The sequence below is a fragment of the Myotis daubentonii genome, chromosome 15 (assembly GCF_963259705.1).
Source record: "Myotis daubentonii chromosome 15, mMyoDau2.1, whole genome shotgun sequence".
In the NCBI taxonomy this organism is placed as follows: Eukaryota; Metazoa; Chordata; class Mammalia; order Chiroptera; family Vespertilionidae; genus Myotis; species Myotis daubentonii.
Window position 1 is genome coordinate 2,697,865 of NC_081854.1, and position 8,213 is coordinate 2,706,077.

Below are 8,213 nucleotides of genomic sequence, written 5' to 3' on the forward strand. Positions count from 1 at the left end.
TTGTTGAAAGACTCGAATGAGGTCATTTGTAAGGGCGATCCTTTTAAAACTCAGGGAAAGGAGATTTAGAGAGATGAGCCATGGTCTGTTCTCAGCCAGCTGTGAAGTGTGGAAGCCAAAGTTTGAATCAGAGCAGCCCTCTTTCAGATGCTGTGATGTCAATTCCTGTGCTAATCGACTCCCATAGACACCTCCCCAACCCCCACTCTCACCCAGGCATCAGGTGCAAAAATAAGGACATTTCAGAAGAGGAGAACCAACCAGTTAAACCCAGAATAAAGTCTTCCGAGAAGCTGGGAGGCAGGCAGATGAAGTGAAATGGGTCAGAACCTGGTGGGCCTTTGAGGCTGTGTGGATGGTTGGGCAATACTCATGGAGTAACTCCAGTGGGAAGAGAAAAGTTATACCTGCAATGGGAGCCAAAATCACAGCAGTGAAACACATCTTACACCAAAGTAGTGTATCTACACCCAAGTGTTCAATGGTTGTACAGTGGGGCCTTGACTTATGAGTTTAATTCATTCCGAGACCGAGCTCGTTAAGGAGCTCGTTAACTCAAATTACTCTATCAACTCAATGCAAAAATTCGCCGGAGACACAGCTGGTATCTCAAAAAACTCATTAGTCGGGACACTCGTAAGTCAAGGCCCCACTGTATTTACATTGAGATGTAACCGTGGGACCCTTATGTGTGCAATCGAAAGAACAAAATAAATGAAGAAACAAAACAGGAACAGACTCATAGACACAGGGAACAGACTGGGTGACAAGGCGGAAGGGATGAACAAGTACAAGTTGGTAGCTACAAAATCGTCACAGGGATGTAAATCACAGCAGAAGGAACAGAGTCAACAATATTGTAACGACTATGTTTGGGGCCAAATGGTTACTAGACTCATCGGGGGAAATCACGTGATAAGTTATATAAATGTCTACCCACTGCGCTCTACACCTGAAGCGAATATAAAATAGTGAATATCAGTGTAATTTAAAAAATGTTAACCAACAAAAGAAACGTTAACGGCAGATTCTTAGGACTGGTCTTGACCTTCCGGTCTTTAACTAGCCTGCGTTTTATTTGTACGAGGACATATTTCCTGGAACAACGATTCAGCTGCCTTATGGAGACCCGTCAGAGAAGGACCCCAACTAATCTTTGTGTTTGTCAGACGAGATCTTAAGAAGAGCAATTTCAGGGGAACGGTAGGGCAAGAAGCTAGACTGTGAAGGGCAGAAACATGCATGAGGTGTCTTGACGGGGAGGCATGGGCATAAAATAAATGGAAGAACAAATCTCTCTCTCTCTCTCTCTCTCTCTCTCTCTCTCTCTCTCTCTCTCTTCCTCCTCCAGCCTCTCATCAATTTTTAAAAATATCTGTATGTGCCCAGCTGGCATGCCTCAGTGGTTGAGCATCAGCCTATGAACCACAGTTATACTTCTATTTCTAGAAACTTGGCTAAGAGAGTGAAATTAGAGATTCGATACCGGCATTAGGGAAAATGGGAGCTTGGATCTGGCTTCATATGGCCACACATTAGCCCGTTGACCACGGGTGTGTCTTTTACCCTTAAAAACGTTCGCTGCAAGTAGCACGCGTTTTACACAAAACAGGTTATTTCATGTTGTTCTCATCTGGCCAAAGTTAATCCAACTTACATTAATACCCAGTGATCTTAGGAAACTGAGCTTCAGCAAGAGGAAAAAAACTATCCAAAGTCATGGTCAGAGGGGAATCTGACTTGAAACTCCAAAGGTTCAACATGCAAACATTCAAAAAAAAAAAAAAAGAGGAGGCATATTTATTGTAGGCTTAACAGCTGAATGAAGACAGAGAGACATGGATTAAAGAAGAAGCCGGGATGTTACTCACCTCACCAACATCCGGCCCCATTCTCCGGCCACGGCCACGATGCCTGAGGTTTGGAAACCCACCTATAAGAAGTGTGTCTTTCCACCCAAGCGCTGGGATTGGCCCGCTGCCGAGAACTTCCCGCCTCCAGCGTGATTACTGATAGGTGGAGACCCTTTCTCTAATTTGGGCATCCATTCCCGGTGTTCTCACCCTTGGCTGCGTGTTAAACTCACCTGCCTCGAGCATCGTTTCAAAGTACCAAGGCCCAGAGAGTCTGACGTCTAGGTCAGTGAGGGCTGCCCAGACGTAGGGGTTCTCTTAAAGAGTTCCAGGTGGCCGAAACCGGTGTGGCTCAGTGGATAGAGCATCGGCCTGCTGACGGAAGGGTCCCAGGTTCGATCCCGGTCAAGGGCATGTACCTGGGTTGCGGGCACATCCCCGGTGGGGGATGTGCAGGAGGCGGCTGGTCGATGTTTCTCTCTCATCGATGTTTCTGACTCTCTATCTCTCTCCCTTCCTCTCTGTAAAAAACCAATAAAATATATTAAAAATAAAAAAAGAGTCCCAGGTGATTGCAATTGGGGCCAAGCTTGAGAATCAGGGCTTGGAACCTTCAGCTGTGATTAGCTGCTTCCTGCCGTCGTACAGATATTTTTAAAAATTGATGAGAAGAGAGAGAGAGAGAGAGAGAGAGAGAGAGAGAGAGAGAGAGAGAGAGAGAGATGGATTTGTTGTCTCACTTATGCTGCATTATTCATTGGTTGATTCTTGTATGTGCCCTGACCGCAGATTGAACCCACAACCTTGGTGTGTGGGGAGGATGCTTAAACCAACTGAGCTACCTGTCCAGGGCCAATATATATTTTTAATTTTTGAAAGTACTTTTATTTTACATTCAAGATCTGGCCTGTATTTCACACTGGCACATATTGGTTTAGATAAGTCACATTTCTGGTATTCAATAGTCATGTGTAGCTAATGGCCATCATATGGGTTGGGTCTAAAGCAGTGGTTCTCAACCTTCTGGCCCTTTAAACACAGTTCCCCATGTTGTGACCCAACCATAACATTATTTTCGTTGCTACTTCATAACTGTAATGTTGCTACTGTTAAGAATCATAATGTAAATATCTGAGATGCAGGATGGTCTTAGGCGACCCCTGTGAAAGGGTCGTTCGACCGCCAAAGGGGTCGTGACCCACAGGTTGAGAACCACTGGTCTAGAGCCAGGGACAGAAGAGTGATCCTGGCTTTAAAACGAGGAGAGTTGCTCTAGCTGGTTTGGCTCAGTGGGTAGAACATGGGCCCTTGGACTACAGGATCCCAGGTTTGATTCTGGTCAAGGGCATGTACTTTAGTTGCAGGCTCAATCCCTGGCCCTGGTGGAACATGTGCAGGAGGCAATCAATTGATGTGTGTGTCTCTCTCTGTCTTTCCCCCTCCCTTCCACTCTCTCTAAATATCAATGGAAAAATATCCTTGGGTGCGGATTAACAAAAAAACAAAACACAAACAAACAAAAAAATGGGGAGGGTCAAGGCACCCAAAGGGTTGGTTCCTGGCATGAGGTTATTTCTCTGAGATTCTATATCTATCTACCTCCCTCCCTCCCTTTCTCCCTCCTTACCTATCTACCTATCTATCTATTATCTATCTATCTATCTATCTATCTATCTATCTATCTATCTATCTATCTATCTATATCTATCTACCTCCCTCCCTCCCTATCTATCTATTATCTATCTATCTATCTATCTATCTATCTATCTATCTATCTATCTATTATCTATCTATCTATCTATCTATCTATCTATATCTATCTATATCTATCTCTCAAGAATCCCTCAGTAAGAGGGAGACACCCATGGGCCCTCTGACTTGATAATCAACCCACCAATAGCTGTCTTTCAGGTGATGGTACTCAGAGAGGGACATCCATCCCTCCAAACCCTTCTAGGCTGTGCAAACTTGGTCAAGTTTCTTAACCCCTGTGCCTTAACTTCCTCAAAGGTAGATGGGGACAACAACAGCATCTGCCTCATAGGATAAGGATATTTTATTTTATTTTATTTTTTAAAAATATATTTTATTGATTTTTTACAGAGAGGAAGGGAGAGGGATAGAGAGTTAGAAACATCGATGAGAGAGAAACATCGACCAGCTGCCTCCTGCACGCCCCCCACTGGGAATGTGCCCGCAACCAAGGTACATGCCCTTGACCGAAATCGAACCTGAGACCCTTCAGTCCGCAGGCCGACGCTCTATCCACTGAGCCAAACCGGTTAGGGCAGGATAAGGATATTTTAAATGAGTCACTACTTGTAATGGATTTAAACAGTGTGTGGAAGGAAGGAACTATTACAAATATATTCTGTTTAAAGATAAACATTTCCCATGTGCCTCAGATGAGATACTGGCAAATGTCATATTGGGCGGGGGAGATGGGGGAGGTGGGGGGAAGCAAACAGGCAAGCCAAAGGAAAGGAAAGGAGGTAAATTTATTTATCGTAATTCAGTGGTAACAGGGGAAAGATATAGTGGCCACTGGGATGACTGGGGTATTCTCAGCAGAACAAGGAGAACAAAGACTGAATTTCTAAAATTTTATTTTTCAACCACAGTTTATATTCAACACCATTCTGCACCCGTGTCAGATGCACAGCAAAGTGGCCAGAAAACCATGCACCCTACAGAGTGGGCCCTCGCTTCCCACAGCACCCACCTGGCCCCTCAACATTATTGGCTATGTTCCCCATACTGCAATCCGAATCTCTGGTTATTCTGCAACTACCAATAGGTACTGCTGAACCTTTTCACCCTTTTTTAAAAATATACTTTTTAAAATTGATTTCAGAGAGAGAAAGGGAGAGGGAGAGAGATAGATAGATAGAAACATCAATGATGAGAGAGAATCATTGATCAGCTGCCTCCTGTATGCCCCACACTGGGGATCGAGCCTGCAACTTGGGCAAGTGCCCTGACAGGGAATCAAACCGTGATCTCCTGGTTCCTAGGTCGACACTCAGCCACTGAGCCACACTGGCCGGGCAACCTCTTCACCTTTTTCACCCAGCTCCCCAACACCCCTCCCCTCTGACAGCCTTCAGTCTGTTCTCTGTATCTATGAATCTATTTCTATGTTGTTTGTTTGTTTATTTTGTTCATTAGATTCCACATATCAATGGGATCATATGGTATTTGTCTTCCTCTGACTGGCTTATTTCATTTAGCACAATACTCTCCAGGTCCAAAAGCCAAATTTGAAATGAAATAGTCAACAGCTCCATTTTCAGAGCAGTGTTTCAGAAACTCAGGCATCTTCAACTTCTGAGACACTTCACGCTGGTTATAATACAGCATGTCATCTATGTAATGGATATATGAGGGTCATCTGGTCGACCACCTTATACTCAAGGACTGGAGAGCAACATAGGTCCACACTGGGAGTCTGGGAAAACACTTCTCTGTTAAAAGAAATCATTGTGTGGCTCATAGGTAAGAATATTTGCTCTTGAGAGTAAAAATATTCCTTATCATAGCATGTTTTACAAGGGAAATTGAGATGGCATGTCCAGTTTTCAAAGTTTTTCTTTCTTTCTTTCTCCCTCCCTCCCTCCCTTCCTCTCTCTCTCTCTCTCTCTCTCTCTCTCTCTCTCTCTCTCTCTTTCTTTCTTTTGTTAATCCTCATCTGAGGACATCTTTCCATTGATTTTTAAAGAGAGTGAAAGGGAGGGAGGGAGGGAGAGAGAGAGAGAGAGAGAGAGAAAGTGATGTGAGAGAGACACCTGAATCAGTTGCCTCCTGCTCTGATCCTGACTGAGGCTGGGGATCAAACCTGTAACCCAGGTACCTGCCCTTGACTGGGAATGGGACCCATGATCCTTCAGTGCATGGGCCAACACTCTAATATTTTATAAAAATATATATATTATATATGTAATATATGTAATATATATATAATATATGTATATATCCTTTATAATAAAAGCCTAATATGCAAATTGACCGAGTGGCAGAACGACCGGAGGAATGACTGGTTGTTATGATATGCACTGACCAGGGGGCAGACGCTCAACGCAGGAGCTGCCCCCATCTCGCAGGCCCCAGGCCAGCCAAGGCGGGTGCCAGCGGGGGCCCCCCAATTCCCCTGCCGGTTGCCCCGACTGGCGATGGGGGGGGGTGCGGCTGGTGAGTGAGGGGTGGGGCCAGCCGGCGAGTGGGCTAGCGCCATCCCCTGATCTCCTCCCACAGAGAGCGGCAGCTGGCAGTGGGGGTGGGGCCAGTGAGCAAGTGGCACCAGGCTGGCCAAGGTGGGTGCTAGCGGGGGCCCCCAGTCGTCCCACTGGTCACCCCGCAGATCGGCCCTGATTGCCGGCCAGGCCTAGGAACCCTACCCATGCATGAATTTCATGCATTGGGCCTCTAGTATATATATATGTGTGTGTATATATATATATATATATATATATATATATATATATATATATATATATATATATATATATTGTGTGTGTGTGAATATTTGTGTGTGCATGTGTGTTTTTCTGTGGCTATTTAAAGAATGCCAAACTAAAAAAAGAAAAGAAAGTAAAGAATACTGAACTGAGACTTCCTGAATATTCCACATTGTGTAACCATCCTTTGAGGTCAAGTTCCCCAAATGGGTTTGTTGATTTGAATGTGATTCACATCTTATATTTGGACACATGTTGCAAACTGCTCTCCAGAAATTCTGCACAACTGCCAACTTCTTACCTTTTTTTTTTTAAATGTAGTTTTGAAAGTCACAGAGATAGAAGAAGTGAGTGGGAGAAGAAGTGGGCTCAGGAAACACGTAATAGAGGCAAAAGAAGAGAGAGAAGGGTAAAGGAGCTTACCAAGGAGGAAGAAGAGGGGAAGGGAAAGGCAGGGGCGTGTTCCTAGAAGAGAGAGCCGCAACTTCTTCCTCTGACTCAACCACAGAGCGGGTCAGCTGCTGCAGCCTCTGGGTAGCTCTAAAATCTGCTCTTTCCTTCCACACCCATGGCCTCACTTGAGCTCAGACCTGACCTTCTCTGATATGGCTTCTTTCACCAGCCTGCAAATGGTCTCCCCTCTCCTCAGGTCCCTTTCAGTCCCATCTCCACTATGGCCTCCAGGGAGATCTGTCTCAGACACCATTCGGATGCGTCACCACTCCATTCAACACTTCACCTTCATTCCAGCCCCTCCCCCTTTTCTTTTTCCCTCATTTAATTTAATTTTTTTTTATTCTTAAATTTTTGGAGCAGGGCCCGGACCTTTTTGCATGTCTGACCTTCCTACCTGTCTCTATGTGGCCCCTTCTGTAAATCCTTGGCTCTAAGACTCTGCCTCAGCTAGTGTTCAGTTGGTTATTCAGGGTGGTTGTCCTTAATTAATTAAAAATATGTTTCTTGTTGATTTCAGAGAGGAAGGGAGAGGGATAAAGAGAGAGAAACATCCATGATGAGAGAGAATCATCAATCGGCTGCCTCCTGCACGCCCCACATTGGGGATCGAGCCTGCAACCTGGGCATGTGCCCTTGACTGGAATCGAACCTGGGACCCTTTGGTCCGCAGGCTGATGCTTTATTCATGAAGCCAAACTGGCTAGGGCAAGCTGTTGTCTCTTGACTGTCTGTATTAGAACTAACTATTTTATAAATTATACTGTTTCCTGACTGATGTCCTCAGCTGTGTGAAGAAGCTGTAGGATCAATCTTTAACCATCCTCCTCCAGCTCCCCGCTTTCACAACATTTAAACTCTGCCATCATATATAATATGTAAGTAAACATGAGTGGTCATGTTCCAACAAAACTTTAATTATGGCTCTGGCTGGGGAGCTCAGTTGGTTAGAGCATCATCCTGATACACCAAGGTTGTGGGTTCCATCCCTGACAGGGCACATACAAGAATCTATACTAATAAAAGGGTAATATGCTAATTAGACTGGATAGACTGGATGTCTTCCAGATGTCCTTATGGACAAAGCCACGGTGGTGTGGCTGAGGCAGAGATAGTTAGGGGTGATCAGGCTGGCAGAGAAGAGCAGTTAGGGGCGATCAGGCAGGCAGGGGAGCAGTTAGGGGCATCAGGCAGGCAGGTAGAGTGGTTAGGGGTAGTCAGGAAGGAAGGCAGGCAGAAGAGTTAGGGGTGATCAGGCAGGCAGACAGGTGAACGGTTAGGAGCCAGTGGTCTTGGATTTTGAGAGGGATGTCCCGGATTGGAGAAGGTGCAGGTTGGGCTGATAGACCCCCCCCACCCCCGTGCATGAATTTCATGCACCAGGCCTCTAGTTAACCAATAAGTGCCTAAATAAGTGGAACAACAAATTGGTGTCTCTCTCTCTCTATCAATA